The sequence below is a fragment of the Marmota monax genome, unplaced genomic scaffold (genome assembly GCF_021218885.2).
Source record: "Marmota monax isolate L192 unplaced genomic scaffold, Marmota_monax_Labrador192_F-V1.1 WCK01_AAM20220418_F8-fsc00042, whole genome shotgun sequence".
Lineage (NCBI taxonomy): Eukaryota > Metazoa > Chordata > Mammalia > Rodentia > Sciuridae > Marmota > Marmota monax.
The window spans coordinates 12,238,059-12,254,529 of record NW_026693008.1 but is presented as its reverse complement, the minus strand read 5'-3'; the positions used below and the strand labels follow the sequence as shown (position 1 = coordinate 12,254,529).

The window sequence follows — 16,471 nt, the reverse complement described above, 5'->3', positions numbered from 1 at the left end:
TGTAGAGTCAGAATACATACTTGTGTAGATTGAATACTGCAAACTCTAGAGGGTGCCATTTATATCATGAACATCATAAATTTGTGTACATATATTATGACAGTGTGCTAGAATATGGCAACACCAACTTTTATTCTAGCAAAATCAGTATATTGTAGCAGTGTTCTGGCAGATGGAAATAAAATGTCTTGAGGGAAGGGGCTTTCTTCTGTAATTTGCACAAAGGGGCCATATGCATTAGTGGCAGCCCCGCCAACTAACCTTTCTTTTGGAGCTTTACTATGGTGCCTACATACAAATAAATGTCCCAGAAGAATGAATATAGCCAAGAGCAATGAAAAAAAATAAAATTTGTTTAACCTTCACATTTCACAAATATGAAAAAAGAATCTTCCATGAAAGGGGTATCCTTGAATATCATTTTCATCTTGAAGCTACTGACAGTGCCTCCCAAGTAAAGGAGAAATCATTTAAGAGATGGGAGAGCTTAACTATCATAGGAGCAGCATACAGCAGTCAAGATATAATGAAGAATTTCATTGGCTCAGACTGGTTGAATATTGGTACTGTGAAGGAAGGTGAGTGACATGGCATTGTGCCAGAGAGATAGGGAGAGCATTACCAGTCTTGTACGTGAAATGCATATGATGTTCTTCAGGACTTTGCTTGTTGGACACAAGGACAGTTTATATAACTTAGTACTGATCAAGTGAGCATTTTTGTTTGCCTAGTATTAGGTCTTAGGTTGACGTTTTACCTATGTTTTGCAGTTTTTCATTTTTATTCCCTGTCTTTCTAGAGAATCTACAGTTCCACATGAAATTGCTTCTGAATAGTAACCAAGTAGGGGAAAATGGTAGTTTCAGCTTGGCCTATGAGATGCAATAGTATTGGTAGATTAGGTACTGGGGTTCTTAATAGGTAGGACAGTAGAGAGAACATGGTTACCAATAGGAAATGAGATGGAGGAAATATACTTCTTTGTTCAAGCACTAAACACTTAGAATTGCTTACTTTGGAATAGATGTGCCAAAATTGGTCATTTTGACTAGATTGCAAAAAAGTGGGTCTTGGGGCTGGGATTGTGGCTCAGCGATAGAGTGCTTGTCTTGCATGTGTGAGGCACTGGGTTCGATCCTCAGCACCACATAAAAATAAATCAATGAAATAGAGGTATACAAAAAAAGATATGTTTAAAAAAAAAAGTGGGTCTTTCCTGGATGATGATGATGATGATGATGATGATTATGATTTTGGTGGTGGTATAATTTTATAGCTGTGACTATAGCAGGGTTTCTAACTGATATGGATAAAGTTGTGAGTGGTCGGGGGACAGTTTGTTTTTAATAATAGTTAAGGTCATAAGATTTGAAAAAAAACGTGTTAAAACCAAATTATATGATTACAATGTAATAATGATAATGGAAATAATAGGAACTCTGTTAGATATATTATATAATTGAGAGTTTAGTTTGAGCCTGTGATCATATTTAATTCTCATAATTCCCTGAGGAAGTTTCTTTTGTTATTGCTGTCTTATGGGTGAATGGAAAAACTGAGTTTTAGAGGGAATACATTCACATTAGTGGGAAGCAGAAGGGATGGGATTTGATCCTAGCTCTGACCAATTTGTGTTTCCCAAGGGGTTATGTATAATAACCACGTCTCTGGGTGTTGCTCATGGGATATGTGAATGTCATTGCTCCTCCAAAGATCACCAGTCACCCCAGTTGTCTGTGAATGAGGAGTTTCCCAGGATGCAGGACTTAAATTAAAACTAGGAAAATCCTAGACAAACTGGGAAGAGTTAGTCACCTTATTTTTGCATGTGCTGGTAGAGACTAGAAAAGGATAAGGTGTGAACCACTCACTGGATTGCTTCATTTTCTTTGGTATTGTTATTTGTTTTCTGCCCAGTTTGGATGAGAATGTGGCTTTCCTATTAATCTTTTTCAGGAGGTAAAGAAAATGTGAGAAGAAAGTGCCAGGCCCTTTTAGATCCTGTCTTTAGCTTTGGGTCTTTCTCAAAGTCTTTCTAGAAGGGGGGAAGAGGAACTTTTAAACACAGACAAATAGCCTGCCGTGTCGGTGGAAACACAATGACTTGGCCATGGTGGTTGCATTTCAGCCAGATGTCTCAGACTTGGTTTTTGCTAACTTGATGGATTTTAGTAATTTGGGGGTATCCATCTGTCATATGACCCCACCCTGAATATGAGCTGTTCTTCCTACATTATAGAATTTAATGTTTAACAAATATCCACATTCTAAAACTGGAAAAAAACAGTAATAATATGCTTGTTTTAAAATGGAAATTTGGAAGTATCTGTTCCTTTGGGGAAATTCTTCAGGTTTGATCATCTTATTATGGAAGATCTGCCTGTGGGCCTGGCAGTTATTCAAGGAGAAACTTATTTGGTTCCTTTTTTTCCCCTTGTAAAAATTAGAATGATTTATCTTTTTTTTTTAAGGGGTCTTTGTGCTCTCATTGGAAATTGAGAAATATAGATTTTAACTAATTGACTGTGCTGCTTATTTGGTAACTCATTTTTTTTTTTATCCCCCTAAAACCCTAAAATGGTTTGGGGTGGGGAGGAGATATCTGTGTCTCCTTAGGACATCTGCTGTTTGTTGTTATAGCTGACTTTGGAATGCTCTTCTTGGGACGGCTTCCAATGTGGAGTGTCCATATGCAGTGCTTCATTAACTGATGGAGTGAGAGAAAGTAGCTTTCCTCCTAGGACAACTCCCCAAGTGACCAGCGCCTCGCCCTTTAAGTGTTAACACTTTCAAAAATGATTAACCACTCTGAGGAAAACCTTTAAAAATTACAACTATTTGAATTTTTTCAGGCTTTCTTGCAACAGAGAATGGCCTGAGCAGATAGGAACCTTTACTTCATAGCTCAGGGTCAAGATTAGCAGTGTTTGTTATTATTCTTTCCCATGAAGGAGTGGGTGCTTTTAAATAGTCTTGGGAATAGACTATTTGCTTCCCTCCTAAGTGGTCCCACATGATCACCTTTTACTGTCTACTTTCAATGTCTTTATTTTTTCCTGATTCCTCCTATGCTGCTAACCTCTCAGGCTTAACAATATTTGTGTCTTAAGCACTTCTCTCACATTTCAACTTTTGACTGTTAATTTGCTGTGGGTTGGGAGTTATTGCCAAGCTTATTAGAATTGTATAGAGTAACTAGGATCTAAATAGATGTGCCCATGGGTAAACTGAGTGTGTCTTGGCATGTTAGATTAGATTATCGAAAATAGGATTTGTAGATAATTGTGATGCCAGTGTGTTTAGATAGCTCCTTGTGGGTTTTGACCCTGGTGAAATACAGTTTGTCACAAATTGAGTTTGAGATGAGAAACAGGAAGGATCTAATTCTTCAGAATGCTAACCAGACTTCACTTCTTTTTAATGGAGATGGTGCTTGGAATTCTGAATTCTTTTCAGATACCTTTTATTACATCTAGTTGTGTAACAGAATTTTATTTAAGCTGTTGGGATCTTGTGTATTTAAAATGTTAGTCAAGATACTGGTACTTATATTTCCTTTGTTTTCATTTCAGTGTTGAATCTGAAAATATTACTTTAACATTTACTTCATAGCCTATAGGAAGGCAGGTGAAAATTAAAACTTTTACAGCAAGATATTTCCTTCAGCCTATTTTATTAGACTGAGGGAGGGTAAACTTTATCTAATTGTCAGAACTTCTAATTTTTGTTTTTCAACATTTTATTGAAATTTAAAAGTTATTAGTGAGTAAGATTAAGTAGGGAAGTTAAGTCACTTATACCAATCAGGATTAATAGAATATAATAAATAAAACAGTTGTAACAAATTAAAAGCTATTTTAGTTTTGTGAATTATTAACTAGAAATTTTATATTAGTATGGTATACTGAAAATTACTTAAGTTTATAATTTCTGAGGGCATATGGGGGTTAGAATAAATAAAATACAAATTTCATGTTTTGTTTTTTATACATGTACTATTTATTTTTATTGTATAAATTTCAGTTATAGTGTTTTAATATGCATATACATCTAAAGTGATTACTACAATTAAACAATTAACATATCATCTCACATAACTTCTTTCCTTCCTGTGGTAAGAGTTCCTTAAGCCTACTCTCAGAAAATTACCAGCATATAATGTTAGGAACCATATACTTCATGTAGATCTCTCAGTGTATTCATCTTACATAATTTCAGCTTTGTATCTTTTGATCTTTGTCTCCCCACTTCACATGCCATCTCCCTTTCCCACTGTAACTATCATTCCATTCTGTTACTATTTGATTTTTTTATTTAAATTCCACACAAGAATGTTTTTTCCCCCATATTTGCTTTATCTCACTTTGTCTAATGGCTTCTAGGTTCATCCATGTTGTCCTAATTAGCAGAATCTCCTTTTTCAAGGCTGATAGTTCATTGTGTATTTATGTGTGCATACACTTGTGTGTATCTCACAATGTCTATTTTCATTCATTTTTTGTTTTTGGCACTGGGGATTGAACCCAGGGGTGCTTAACCAGTAAACCACATCCCCAGCCCTTTTTAGTTTTTGATTCAGAGTCTCACTGAGTTGCTTAGCACCTCACTAAGTTGCTGAGGTTGGTTTTGAACTTGTAATCCTCCTGCCTCAGCCTCTGGAGCCCCTGGGATTAGGTGTATGTCACTGTGCCCGGCCATTCATTTGTTGTCAGACACTGGCTATTTCCATGTGTTGGCTATTATGAATAAAACTGCAGGAACAAGAGAGTGCACATACCTTTATCAGTTGGGAATTTTATTTCCTGTGGGCATATATTCAGACAAAGGATCACTGGTTCAAATGTTAGTTCTATTTTTAATTTCTTTAGTAGCCTCTAATTACGGAATGTAGATTGGAATCTACATTCCCACCAGCAGTGTACAATGCATGATTTTTCTCTGTATCCTCACCAATATTTGTTATCTATTGTCTTTTTTGATAATAACCATCCTAACAGGAAAAGGAAGATGTTTTAGTCAGTTTTTTTTTCTCTGACTAAAAGACTGACAAGAATAATTTTAGAGAGGGAGCGGTTTATTTGGGGGCTCACAGTTTCAGAGATCTCAGTCCACAGACAGCAGGCTCCATTCCTGGGAGCTTGAGGTGAGGCAGAATATCATGGTAGAAGAATGTGGTGGAGGAAAGTGGATCAGGGCATTGCAGTCAGGAAGCAGAGATGGAGACTTCGTTTGCCAGATACAAAATATGTATCGCAAAGACATGCCCCCCAGTGACCAACCTCCTCTGGTAATACCCTACCTGCCTTCAATTACCACTCAGTAAATCCCATCAGGGGGTTAATTCACTGATTGGGTTAAGGCTCTCACAACCCCATCATTTCACTTCTAAGCCTTCTTGTGTTGTCTCACACATTTTGGGAGTTACCTCACATTTAAATCACAACAGAAGAAATTTCATTCTGGTGTTGATTTGTATTTCCCTGATGATTAGTGGTGGTGAGTACCTTTTTATATACTTATAGGCAATTGTTATATCTTTGTTGGAGAAATGCCATTTTAAATTGAATTAATTGTTTTATTATTGAGTTGTATGAATTCCTCATTTATTTTGGATAATTACCTCTGATTAGATATATGGTTCACAAATATTTTCTCCCATTACGTAGGCTCCCCTTTCATTTTGTTAATTGTTTAGAAGTTTTTTGTGTTTTTTTTTTGGTAGATGAACGCAATATTTTCGTTTTTATTTATTTATTTTTATGTAGTGCTGAGGATCGAACCCAAGGCCTCATGCATGCAAGGCAAACGCTCTACTATTGAGCTACATCCACAGCCCTTTTGTGCAGAAGTTTTAGTTTGATGTAGTCCCACTTATTTTGTTTTTTGTTGCCATTGTTTTTGGTGTCCCATAGAAGAAATCATTGCCAAGACTGATGTCAAAGAGATTTCCGCCTGTTTTCTTCTAGGTATTTTACAGTTTTTGGTCTGTCTTTTAAGTCTTTAATCCATTTTGAGTTGATTTTTGTATATGGTGTAAGATGAGGTGCAATTTCATTCTTCTGCATGTGGATATCCAGTTTTACCAGTACTGTTTATTGAGGGGAATTTCCTTTCCCCGTTTATATGATGCCCATATTAAAAATGAGTTTATCATGTATCATTTGGTTTATTTCCGAGCTTTTTATTCTGTTCCATTGGTCTTTGTGTATGTTTTTATGTCAATATCATACTGTTTTGATTACTATAATTTTGTGGTATAATTTGAAATCAGAAAGTGTGACATTTCTAACTTTGCCCCCCCCCCCCAGGATTGCTTTGGCTGTTTGGAATCTTTTGTGGCTCTATATGAATTTTAGAATTTTTATCTATTTTTGTGAAAATGACTTCAGAATTTTCGTAGGGATTTTATTAAATATGTAGATTGCTTTGCGTTTTTACATTTTTACAATGTTAATTCTTCCAATCCATAAATAAGGAATGGAATATCTTTCTTTTTTGTGTGTGTTTTCTTTATTTTTCCCATCATCAATTTTATAGTTTTCAGTATGCAGATCTTTCACTTCCTTGTGTAAATTTATTCCTATGTATTTTATTCTTTTTGATACTATCATAAATGGGATTTTTTTTTTCATTTCATTTTTGGGTAGAACATTTTTTGGTATTCTTTATTGATTCTTTTTAGTTATACATGATGGTAGAATCCACTTTGATAAAATTCTGCATGCATATTTATATCTTACTCTAATTAGCATCCCATTCTTGTGGATGTGCACAGTGGAGGGATTCACTTAGGTTTTGTTCATATAGGCACATAGGAAAATTATATCAGATTCATTCTAATGTCTTTTCTATTCCCATCCTTCATTCTTGATTAAAGAAATACAACTGATTTTTTCATATTGATTTTGTATTCTGAGGCTTAAACAAATTCATTTATTAGTTTTAACAGTTTCAAATGTAATCTTTAGAGATTTCTACATATAGAACTATGTCATATACAAAAAGGAAGAGTTTTTCTTCTTCTTTTTTCAATTTGGATGCCTTGTAAGACTTATTTTGTGGTTTTTCATATGATCCATCTTGGAAAACACTCCACATGTGCTTGAGAAGAATGAATTTTCTGCTCCTGTTGGATGCAATATTCATTTGTTGGTAAGTACAATTCAAGTCCAATGTTGCTTTATTGACCTTTCTGCCTGAATGAACAGAAAGAAAATGAATGAACAGAAAGAAAAAAAATGAACATTTTTGAAGGTAGAATATTGAAGTTTCTTACTTTTATTGTATTGCTATTTCTCCCATTTGATCTGTTCATATTTACTTTATTTAGGTGCTTTTTTGTGGATGCATATATTGACAATTGTTATATCCTATTGACAAATTGACCTTTTTATTATTGTATAATGAACTCTTTTAAGGTCTGAAAGAAAAAATTACCAACTAAGAATCCTTTGCCTAGAAAATGTGACCTTCAGAATTAGTTGAATGTAAAAATTTACCTCATTAAAGGTAAATATAATTTTTTTTCCCCACATACCCCAAGAGAGGTTTAGGTAAGAGGCAAGTCCTCACACAAGTTCAAGAAAGTGTCATTCCATTGCAGAAGACTTCTGCACTGTTTCTTTCCTTGTTGTCCTTGTGGGGTTTGTTGTAGATTTCCACACTGGGCTTATTTGTTCAGACCTTGTTGAGATTTGAAAAAAAGTTCATCAACTGAAGTTCTGCCTCTCCTGACAGGCGGCAGCTTCTAATTTTTTATCAGCTTGCTAGTTTGTCGTGTTAAGTTGAACAGTTCATTTCATTGTCTTCCATCTTGGGGACCAGAAGGGTGTGGCAGTAAGGGCTGACCAGGGACTGGGTAGTATGTTCATTCTAGTGATGGAGCAGTCCTGGGGGCAGATCTCCTTGGCCGGCTACTCCTTTTTAAAAAATTTTTTTAAAATTTATTTTTTAGTTATAGGTGGACACAATGTCTTCATTTTACTTTATGTGGTGCTGAGGATCAAACCCACTCATGCTGGGCGCGGGCTCTATCTCTGAGCCACAACCCAGCCCCAGCTACTCCTTTTCTAAGTGCAGGCCTTCTGGTATGGGAGTGACATGGGTAGTGTGTGGGTGGAGTGCACTTTGTATGCAGAGCCATCTTCCACATCCAGTGGGTAACTGCGATCCAGATCACAGGTGCCTACATCCTGACAGATCATGAAAGGCACAGTGATGTGAGTGGGACCATTCAGTTGGTTAAAATAATTCTAATGGTCTATCAGGTCTTTGGTCAGGTTTGGCATAAGCCCTTAGGAAGGTCATAACCCTGACAGACAGCAAAGGTCTCGATGCTGGAGTTATAGGTGCCCCTGGGCTTGGCTCAGAGCATGCTGGAGAAGAAGACTTTTAGCTGGCTGTAGAGCAGTCTCACATCTTGGCCTCACAATATCTTGGCTACAAAGAAATGGCTTCAAGACATGTTTAGCAATGTTCAGAGTGGCTAGGAGGAACCAAATGCCAGGTGACCTGCATGTACTCATGCACATTATAGAGGCCAGCGACATCAGGGCCCTATCACATACCACTATGTCTGCAGGACAGTTCTCAAAGTACTGGATGATTTCCTTGGCAGTAGAAAATTGGGTGATATCCCCTGGATCTGTATCACACCTGGTAGCAGAATCATAGCCTGAAAGTCCACAGCTACCACTTGGCCAGACCCCTGGCTCCTGATCTTCTGGCTTAGTACTGGCTCCAGCTGCCAGCTGCCTGGGGCTGTGCATAGGTCAAACACCCATATCAAGCAAATTGGAATAGGAAAGCTGGAATTCTTCATTGAGTTGTAGCACCTTTAAGGCAATGCAGGCCTGCCAGCCATTCTCCATACAGTAGCAGACATCGCACTTGTCCTTTGATGTTCATCCCATCTCATACTATTTGCCCAGGGACCTGTCACCAGTTGTCTGATGCCACCCTGTATCAGTAACCAAGTGAGTGGGCCACAATCTACTTCAGCTCTTGGTGCAGGGAAGATCAGGAATAAGGAAGTTGGTGCACCAACATCCAGGCCTTAGAAAAAGTGTAAACCCAGTGAGAAATGGTAAGACTTCAGTTTGTGTTTTTAAGTGAACCAAATACCTGTCACACATACCTTAGCATCACTGTAGTGTAGCAAATGTGATATCCTAGAAGGCCAAGTCCAGACCTGATCTGAATGTACAGTAAGAGTCCTGTCATCTTGTGTCAACATATCTAGGTCACGCCTATCATTGATTTTTTGATAGTTAGATTATAATATGTCTAGGGGAACTTTTCTTTGGGTTGAGTTTTACTGGAGATTTCCTGTACCTGTGTGTACATATATGAAACTTTGTTTTCAGCCATTATTTCATTAAGCTTTATTTTCTGGAACCTAAATTACATAAATGCTTGCTTTCTGTGTTGTCCCATATATCCCAGGGCTTTCTTCATTTGTTTTCATTTTTTTTTCTCCTCTGAAGATATGATTCCAAGTGATCTGTCACACATACCTAAGCATCATTGTATAGTAGGTTTTGAGTTTGCTTTTCATTTTTTTTGCTTAATTTATGTGCTGTTGAAACTCTTTGCATTTTTTAGTTCAATCATTGCATTTTTCAGCTCTAAAACTTCTCTTATGTTCTTACTCATATTTTATATCTTTTTGTTTAACTTCTCATTTTGTTCTTTTACTATTTTCCTGATTTTGATAAATTGTGCATCTATGTTCCCTTGTAATTTGTTGAATTACTTTAGAACCATTATTTTGAATTCTTTGTCATGGGTCCTCAGTTATTTGGGATTAGTTACTGGAAGCTTATTGTATTGCTTTGGTGGTTTCAGGTTTCCCTGATTCTTTATGACCTCTGTATTTGTGAAGTGTCATTTGAAGAAACAGTCAGTCGTCTGTTCCAGACTTTATGGAATGGGTTAATAAGGAAAGACTGTCCCTTATAGGGAGAGAGGTGGTGGAGAGGCACCTTAGGGTGCACTATGGTTTTGGGTTCATTGTCTCAGAGCAACAAGTATGAGGACATATGGTGGCTCCAAATTCAGGGAGGCACTGTGTCTCACTGGCTCAGGTAGAAGCTGTTGGGATTCTCATCTTTACCTGTGGGTCTAGGAGCCAGAGGCTGGGTCCACCAGTAGTAGAGGCCTAAGGCATATGTATATGTTTCACTTTGGAACTTGTTGCAGATACATGTGTAGCAGGAGAGACCAGCTACAGTTTCTTGCACAGTGACAAGGGCTAAGATCTGAGGCAGGGGGTCTGGGCTGACTGTGAATGAACAGATGGCAGTGGGGACTGAAAGCCTGGATACACATGACTGCAGAAGCCGACTGTGAGCTGGTGGTAGGGATCAAGTCATATAGATATACATAGACAGCTTGAGGGTTCTAGACATTGATTATAAGCATTTTTTTTTCCTCCTGGGATTGTTTGCAGGCACATATTTTGAAAGTGCCTTCCGCCCCTGGATCAGAACACTCATGGAGGGGTGGCCCAGGAAGAATGATGGTGGGTCAGGTACTTGGAGCTGTTTAGCTGGAACCTTGGGCTTGGGTACTTGTGATAAAAGCAGTTCACTTAGTTCTCTGAAGCGGGGAGAGTGGTGGTTGGTCAGGCACCTGGGGGAGACTATAGTGTTGCATTCCTAGCCTGGGAAAACTGCAGCAGTGGTTTTCCAGCAGCTCTGGGTGGCTCCTGGGAGCACAGTGCAGATATCTAGAAACTGTGAAGGTGGGGGGAAAAAACAACAACAACTTTGTGGCCCTGAGAGGTGAAGGCTACAGGGAGTCTGCTGCTGCTCTGCTGGAAGTTGGTTTCCTCAGAAGTGAAAGCTGCTCTGGGGCCTTGCAGAACAAGTTGCGAAGGTCCTAAATTATAGACACTGCCTTCACCAATTTGTGGTGAAAGCTGCAGGGAGTGTGTGGGGGCTGTTGAAGTCTTCAGTGAAGAAGTCTGCTGGAGTCCTATGCCAAGCAGGGCACTTGGGGTCATGGTGACTTTCTCTGCATGACTGATATTGACAGAGCCTATCCATCTTCTTTGTTTCCCACTGTCTCCAGACAGCTCAGCTGTGCCGTCCTCCTAGAGAGCTGGGTGGGGTGGAACTGAAGCTGGTTGTTTGGGCAGGTTCCTGAAAGCCTAGGGAGGCTGGCTGTGTACTTTGCCCTTCTTTTCTCTGCAGGGGTGTGCTCAAACAAGGAGTTCCCTCCACCTGTCGAGCTGTGCTGGGTTTGGGGATTGGGCAATGCAGGCAAAGTGAAATTGTTCTTCCTATTCTTTTTGTGTGGTTATCCTCATGTTTTTTTCTTTCACTATTTTGCTGTGGCTACTTAAATTGAATCCTTAAACACTTACAGAGTCACCTTTGTTCATTGATAACTGCTTAATTGTTGCTCTTGGTGGGGAAAGAGAAGACTGGGACCTCTTTCACCATCTTGCTGATTTCATTTACTTGCTTGTAAATGAGAAAATCAAAAGCTGAATAAGTAGACTAAAAATAAAAGTAGTTTTGAACTTAATTTACTATCTTGTAAGTTTTCATAAGCCTGAGAGTGAGAAGGGTTTCTCTACCTGAAAGGCCATAAAATGAATGGAAATTTGTTTCCTGGAGTCCTATGCCAAACTGGCCTCTTGTTGCTACTTTTTGTTCTGAAAGTGCTTCCTCTGTGGCCAGTCTCTATGTAGGTATTAAAAAGATAATTTTGCTTTAGGGTAATCAGCTTGTGACTGTGAAAACATCTAAAGTTGTAATTTCTATGTTGCAACTCCTATATGTGAGATCAAGGAAGAAGTGATAGTCTTTGGAATATTTTCTTACTAAACATTCCTGCTTACCTGAGGATATTCATATTAGGACTAAGATGGGACTAAAATTGGCTACTAAAATTTGTATAAGTCAAAAGGATGATCAGATTGGATTTTCATTTTGGAAATGAGATTAAATGGTATGATATGAGTTTAAATCTTATGTTTAACAAAATGTAGGTGACAAGGGTGACTATACACTAATTTCTAGAAGAAACAAAGAATGAAATTAAAGTATCAGTTTTGCATTTGGGCATCTTTTTTTTTTAACTTTTGTTTTTTAGTTGTAGATGGACACAATACCTTTATTCTGTTTACTTATTTTTATGTGGTACTGAGGATCGAACCCAGTGCCTCACACGCACGAGACAAATGCTCTACTGCTGAGTCACAACCCCAGCCCCATTTGGGCATCTTTTCCCCCAATAAAACTAGAGGCTAGCATGATGTAATATCTGTTACACTGTGTTTGACCTTTATACTACCTGCTTTTAAAAAGAGTCATTTTGCCAAAAATATACTGATGAAATATACAGTTTCCTCAGCAGCCTCTTTAACCTATTGTTAGTCAAATAACTCTCTTTGGAAGTTCCTGCCATCGTCCTGTTAACTGTTGAAGCTCACTAGAACTTCACTTGTGATGGCTCTGCCTGAGATTTAAGGGTTCCCAAGATCTCACCTTTATTGAGTGTCTGCTCTGTATCAGACATGGTGCTGGATGTTGGGTCGATGTGGCTCCTGCCCTTCCAGTCACATAACAAGGAGTAGGAGGGGACATAGTATGGAAGCCATAGTCACAGGTGACTCTTAAGCACTTGAAATGTGATAATGCAAACAAGGAACTGAATTAATTAGGTCTACAATACCTAGAACAGAATAGACAAGATGGAGAGAAGCTTTTGTGAGGATGAAGAGGAGCAGAAAGGAAAGATTTTGTAAGATATTGTGGACCATGGTGATTAGTCAAGACTTTATCCCAGAGCTTTAGGAAACCACTAAAGGTTTTGTATAATGGTGGGACATAACCAAATTGGCATTCTGGTCTGGGAACAGGATGCTGGATTAGAGAAAAGAAGATTGATTCTGAGTAGGGTGTGGGGTGCAGTGGACAGGGAATAGGGGAGATGGAGAGAGATCAGATGGGCATGTGTTAGAGCACAGTGGTCAATAACAAGTTCAGGAGCTTGGTTACTGGAGACACATTCTGGCTTTGCCATCTTCAGTTTGCCTGGGGAAAGGATGTTTCAACTTTGTAAGCAGTGCTTGACTCCAGAGCTGGCCTGGCTCAACAGCTGCAGGGTAGATGACAAAGAGACCACCTGAGTTTATAGCAAGTCTTCAGGAGCTGTTGTGTTTTGACAGTCCAGGAGTGGGGCACACTTGTGATGTTCTTCTGTTTTTTAATTGTTTCTTTTGGCACAGAAATTAAGGTGACATCTTGTTGGTTACATTTCATTCAGTCTTTTACTTGTTTTGGTAACTTTTTCCATTTTTATGTAAAATCTGTTATTCTCATCAGCTATCTATAAAAAGGTGCTTGCCAGTTGCAAGAGTCTAAGGGTATATGAATACAGGGGTAGTTTCTTGAGGGTTCCACACAAGTTTTAGAAGAACTTGCTTTCCTCACTTGCAGATCAAACTAATGAAGCATGTTTGCTTTCTCTCTGGAGAAGACTGAGCAGTGTGGTTAGGAATGTGGAATGAGAATAGAGACAGGGAAATAAATATATGTGGAGGTTTGGACTCTGTTTGTTTTTTAGAAACCCCAGCTAGCTTAATCAGAAAAGAATTTTTCCTGACAAGGCAACTTGTAGAATCCAAGTGCTGGATGTTCCTGGTCCTGAGGAAGTACTGGAGGTGGGAACCTGAGAACCATCAAGATGTTCCACTGCTGCTCTGAGTACCGCTCTTTCTGCATCTGCCTATGTGATAAAATTTGCCAAGCCATAATCTTGAATTTACTTCTTATGGACCCTGCTAGAATGTGGGAGGAGTCCAGTGTGGGTCAGTTTTCATCTTCGCTCCAGTCAGGCCTAGATTTTGGGGAATGGCCATATGAATACAGCATGGTTTCTGGGCACCCCTTTCCATGAACCCTTAGGGTAGAGACCCTGATTGTTATCAGTATGGTGTATAATATGATATAATATGATTTGATGTGAAACATAATTATAAACTATAAATATATATTAATATCCTAGGAAGCATCTAGGATGTTCTATAAAAAATTACTACAAAACCCGAATTTTTTTCTCCCATACCTACTGTATCACCAGTCATGCTGGTATAATGTTTATTCTAAGGAAACACTCTTGATTCTGCCCCATTTTTCAGTATCAGCTACTTACACTTGAGTAAATAGGGGCGAAACCTACTTTCATGAGATATGTATGAGACACAACTTTTTGAGGGGGGGTGGGATTGATATGTAGGATTGCAATACATCTTCTCAGAATTAAAATTCACCATGTGTGAAAGATTACATTTGAGATGATCATGATTTATGGAGAAAAACATAGTTTTAAGTTCCTAAACAGCCCCCTGGTGAATGAGTAAGATATGATTTTCATATTTGAACCACTTTGGTAAATATTGTGGGTAAAGTGAAAATAAATAAAAATTCAAGTTGAAACAAATGCAGTTTTAGGTATTTTCTGCAATATGTTCTGTTTCTACATCTTAAACATTACATAAACCAAGAAATGATAAAAACTACGTCTCTAGATTTGGGTTGGCAAACTCTAGCCCTTGGGTCAAATCCATCTGGTACTTGTTTTAGTAGATAAATTTCATTGAAGGACTAGCATCCCCATTTGTTTACAAACTATCTGACTGCTTTTGAGCTATAACAGCCAAGTGTAGTATTTGCAGTACATGATTTGACCTACAAAACTGAAAATGTTTGTTATCTGGCCCTTTACAGAAAAAGTTTGCCAACCCTTGGTCTGCATCAGAGACAGTATATTTTAAAGGTGTCCTGAGGGAATTTTAGAGTTCTTGGGGTGAGTTAGGATCTGCCACTGAATAAGACCTGACAGGCTAGGGCATTTGGTCACCTTATTCTGTTTGATCCAGAGTAATGTGGATGCCCTGTTTGCTCTGTTAGGCTTCTGCATATGACTTGATATGAAGAAAGAAAGGATTTTCTTGCATAAAATATAGTGCTAGAGTGTACTTATCTGAAAGTACAAGAGGACATTTGGAAAAAAGGGACGTCTCTGAGTATAACTTATTATCTTCGTTGTAAACTGAGGTGGTTGGTACCTTGCATTGAAATCTCCAACTAAGGAACAAAGTCCTTGATGAGAATTTAGAAGGTGAAATTGACTCTTGTAATTACTGACATGAAAGAAATTGCTTTAAAATCCTTGGCAGCCACAAAACTCAACTCTAAGTGGATCAAGGACCAAGGCATTAGACCAGAGACCCTGTGCCTATTAAAAGAAAAAGTAGGCCCAAACCTCCATCATGTTGGCTTAGGAATCGAATTCTTTAACAAGACTCCTAAAGTGTAAGAAGTAAAATCAAGAATCAATAAATGGAATGGTATCAAATTAAAATGCTTCTTCACAGCAAAGGAAACAAAAGGAAGAGCCTACAGAATGGGAGACAAATCTTTGTCACCAGCACCTCAGATGGAGCATTAATCTCCAGGATATATAAAGAACTCAAAAAAAATTAACACCAACCAAATAGCCCAATCAGCAAATGGGCAAAGGAGCCAAACGGGCACTTCACAGAAGAAGAATTACAGTTGATCAACAAATATATGAAAAAGTGTCCAACATCTCTAGCAATTAGAGAAATGCAAATTAAACTACACTGAGATTTCGAGAGGATGTGGGGAAAAGGGTACACTTGTACATTGCTGGTGGGACTGCAAATTGGTGCAGCCAATTTGGAAAGCAGTATGGAGATTTCTTGGAAAGCTGGGAATGGAACCACCATTCGACCCAGCTATTCCCCTTCTCGGTCTATTCCCTAAAGACCTAAAAAGAGCATGCTACAGGGACACTGCTACATCGATGTTCATAGCAGCACAATTCACAATAGCAAGACTGTGGAACCAACCTAGATGCCCTTCAATAGACGAATGGATAAAAAAAAATGTGGCATTTATACACAATGGAGTATTACTCTGCATTAAACAATGACAAAATCATAGAATTTGCAGGGAAATGGACGGCATTAGAGCAGATTATGCTAAGTGAAGCTAGCCAATCCCTAAAAAACAAATGCCAAATGTCTTCTTTGATATAAGGAGAGTAACTAAGAACAGAGTAGGGACGAAGAGCATGAGAAGAAGATTAACATTAAACAGGGATGAGAGGTGGAAGGGAAAGGGAGAGAGAAGGGAAATTGCATGGAAATGGAAGGAGACCCTCAGGGTTATACAAAATTACATACAAGAGGAAGTGAGGTGAAAGGGAAAAATAATACAAGGGGGAGAAATGAATGACAGTAGAGGGGGTAGAGAGAGAAGAGGGGAGGGGAGGGGAGGGGGGATAGTAGAGGATAGGAAAGGCAGCAGAATATAACAGACACTAGTATGGCAATATGTAAATCAATGGATGTGTAACTGATGTGATTCTGCAATCTGTGTATGGGGTAAAAATGGGAGTTCATAACCCACTTGAATCAAAGTGTGAAATA

General features: G+C 38.4%; 1 protein-coding gene and 1 pseudogene across 16 annotated transcripts in view; one reads left to right on the top strand and one right to left on the bottom strand.

Annotated features, from left to right (window-relative positions):
* The window catches only part of Erc2 (ELKS/RAB6-interacting/CAST family member 2), an 882,113-nt gene that overhangs the window by 182,769 nt on the left and 682,873 nt on the right, over positions 1-16,471 (top strand). The gene's annotated exons all lie outside the window — the stretch shown is intronic.
* LOC124098138 (putative tRNA (cytidine(32)/guanosine(34)-2'-O)-methyltransferase) lies at positions 7,780-8,912 on the bottom strand (annotated as a pseudogene).